This window comes from Pseudochaenichthys georgianus, chromosome 16, assembly GCF_902827115.2.
Source record: "Pseudochaenichthys georgianus chromosome 16, fPseGeo1.2, whole genome shotgun sequence".
Taxonomy (NCBI): Eukaryota; Metazoa; Chordata; class Actinopteri; order Perciformes; family Channichthyidae; genus Pseudochaenichthys; species Pseudochaenichthys georgianus.
In genome coordinates, this window is record NC_047518.2 from 8,923,760 (window position 1) to 8,927,257 (window position 3,498).

At 41.2% G+C, this 3,498-nt stretch overlaps 1 long non-coding RNA gene across 1 annotated transcript; it reads left to right on the top strand.

Moving 5' to 3' along the window:
- Positions 1-1,015: 1,015 nt before the first annotated feature.
- Positions 1,016-2,711, top strand: LOC139435465 (uncharacterized). The gene is made up of 5 exons (XR_011644705.1): positions 1,016-1,088; positions 1,468-1,528; positions 1,603-1,714; positions 1,864-1,974; positions 2,639-2,711. It is a non-coding gene; the product is annotated as an uncharacterized lncRNA (long non-coding RNA).
- Positions 2,712-3,498: the final 787 nt, after the last annotated feature.

The following is a 3,498-nucleotide window of genomic DNA, read 5'->3' on the forward strand; positions in this document are numbered from 1 at the left end:
AATAAGGAAGCCATAGAAAATATACGAGGTATCGGTCTAAGAAGAAGAGAGGCAGGCAATTATGGTTTACAAAGCCTGTCTTCCAAACAAGCTCAGACCAAGCAAGGCAAAAAAACGATCTTACAGAGTTCAGGCAGAATGGCACGCTCACATACCAGCGCAGCAAAATGTACATCTGCCAGGATCTAACGGCTCAGGAGACAGAGGCCAGGCATCAGTTACATTACATGTTACTTGTTAGACGCTTGTTAGACGCTTTTTATCCAAAGCGACTTAAATACTCAATACTGTGGGCAATCCCCACAGGATCAATTTGGGGTGTCTTTCCCAGGGACACCACAACATGCAGTGGGACTCGAACTCTGATTCGAAGATCAGCGCATTAATCCACTGCGCCACACGCCTCAGTTCAACGCCGCAACTTTATTTCGTACCTTCATACACACATAACACACCATTAGAATGAGCTTTTATCAATGCCTACATGATGATAACCTGTCAACATGACAGGAAAATCCACATGACATTAATACAGAGCGGGCAAAACTCAAATCTAGCTCCAGTGCCGCACGAAACATGTTTTCGATGGACGAGAGTGAAAATGGAACGCACACGCTATTTGTTGTTAGTTTATATCACGGTCTGTTCTTCTTCTCTGTCTTCTGGCTGTTGCCTCTTTTGAATGACAAATACACACTACTGCCGCCTGCTGGTAAGGAGAATTATTGCCACTCACCCGTGCGACACATGGCCAAGACGCAGGAGAACACAACAACGCAACAGCCGGCGTCGGCGAGTCCTCTGGTGACTGCTTGGTGTGTCAGGGCCTTTAAGCCCCGAGCCTGTTTTTCAGGTCTCAGGCTCGAAAATGACATTCCCAGAACAAATGACCATATCTTCCCTTCTAAAAGGGTTACATTAATAAATGATAAACCTGTGAGTTGGATGTAGAAAAGTCAGAATCAATATGGATTTTTTTTTATTTTAAAGAAAATTCAGCCTCTCAATCGTTCCTCGGAAGTTAGCGCCAAGGCTAGCAGAGCTGTAGAGTTGCAGCATAATAGACCGTTCGTGACAGACTTTTAAAGGTAAGAAGAAGTTTAAAGATTTATATTGCGGATATTATCAGTACATCTGATTCAAATTAACATGTGTATTAAAGGATGTCAGTGGATTATCCCTAAATTAGTAGATTTAGGGAACGTTTACAGATAACAGATTAAGCTAGGATACCGGATCAAGTTAGCAACACACATTGAACAGCCTTTTAATTGTAAATTCCGTTCTCTTAATGTCATTTTGTCCAACGTTGTTGAATTAGAGAAGAGGGGATTCTAAACGGGATTGTATGCCGGGGTGGAGGGAGTTAAATATTAGATAAATTTAACTTTGGTGCGTGTAAGAGTGAGTGTTTTTAGCAGAGCCATATGATTATGTTGATTATTACCCGCCTGTATAATGTTGCAGCTCAGCTGATTTTGGATTGATGGCAAAGGGAGAGGGACTTAAGTGAGAGTGAAAACACAAGGTAAGTTTAATACTACTGTTTTAAGCATACTAAACATGTATTCTATCACTGTATTGTATAAGTAATCTTGTTAGTAACCTACTGTATGGCAGGTGGAGGGGCAGTGATGTTACAGGTGGAGGAGCAAAACTGCAAGACTGCAAACTCACAAGACAGAGAAATCAAAGTTTGTTCTCCAGAGAAGAGGTTGATTTCATATTTTCTAAAGATGTGGAAATGGCAACAAAAAAAACTTCAGAGCTGTAACCAAGACAACTGTAACAACATGAGTAGAGAGCCACCAAGGTGTTTTTCAAGTCCCTCTCTTACTCCATTTTGCCAACCCAAACTTCGAGGTACATGACGGGACACCTTGCTTGTTTTTGTTGTTTGCGCTCCTCTGGCTGGGTGCTGGCAGGTGGAGGGCAGTGATCCCTTCCCTTCTTCCCTCAATCTTTGAGACTAATGTAAGTAGAAGACATGGCACTGTAAATGTTCGAACATTTAAAATATTATACCACTTAAAAATAAGAAATATTACTTTTGTTACTAAGAGTTCATACTTATTATACCTGTGTCACCTTTCACACTATAGCTGTGATCATGAGCTATGGGCTTTGTAGATACAGGTCCCGGGGTCAATCGTGGTGATGGGGCCCTTCTATTTTTGACCACAGGGCGATGCACGAAGATGGTGGGTATAGCCTCTGCTCTCAGCCTAGTCTTGCCCTTTCTTGTCTTGACAAACTGGTCTACATCAAAATGTGCCTGCGGAGTGACTTGAGGTTACTTCACACACAGAACAACTCAGTTTTGTCTGCCCACATACATATTCCATAGTGGTTGAATACACAGTATTAAGGAACACTGTATACTTACTGGACATGGTATAATCATTACATACTGTATATAAAATATGACCAAGAATGTGAGACAACTTTATAGAAATTCATATCACATCTGTTACTGTTGCCATTTGTCATACTTTGTTAAACTCACAAATAATAAAGTTCTATAACTTCAGTTGGGAACAAAGACCACACCTTATCTCCCCAAGGCAATTTCCCATCCAATAGGTGTGCTATATAGGTGTGTATAACCCTTTCTCCTGTCTGTTACTCCCTCTTTCAGCACAAGAACCAGAGGGGGATTCAATGGAGCCTGAATACCTGCACTGAGACCCTCACCCTGCACCCTGAGTCTCAACTCTGTGTTTTTCAAGCCTTTCCTTGTTTTTTTGTATTAAACAAAACATTAAGCTTTCCCAATGGTGTGGTTTTCGTTTTGTGAAAAGTGCAAATGCAGTGTTTGTATATAATTACATCACATATTTTGTTGCTGTTGGTCGTGAAATTGCTCCTGCTGACTTGAGCCAGCCATTTTTTCCTCCGCTCTGTGTCAGTGGGGAAGCCGTACATTCGTACTCCTTTCTCGGAGCGATTTGAGCATCCCCAGGCAGCACAGCAAACCATGGTGGCGACTAGGAGGCAGCACAGCAAACCAGGACAACATGGAGGAAAAGGCACAGACAAACTGCATGATATGCTATTCAATGTTTATTGAATTCCATGTATTTGCAATGGATGTTCCTAAAACAACACATTTAACATCATCATCACCATCATCATGCTGCTGCTGCTGCTGCTGCTGCTGCTGCTGCTGCTGCTGCTGCTGCTGCTGCTGCTGCTAGTCCTTTGATAGTCACCTGTCGGTCTCCTGTCCTTTCTGAAAGCCATAAAGATGACATTAGTCATTTAGATAACTTTAATGAATTCAAGAAAATGGTAGAAATGAATCTAATCTGAATTTTAAAGTATTATTTTAGATCCCCTCACTCTAAATATATCAATAAACATTAGAAAGTGATGCTCCTGACGACCATACAAGTTTAAGAAGATAATATTGTTTTTAAAGAATTCAAAGCTATAAATAAACAGCAACAGGCTCTTTAACCAAGGCACTGTTAGCCTAACATGTAAACTAGTTGTTCA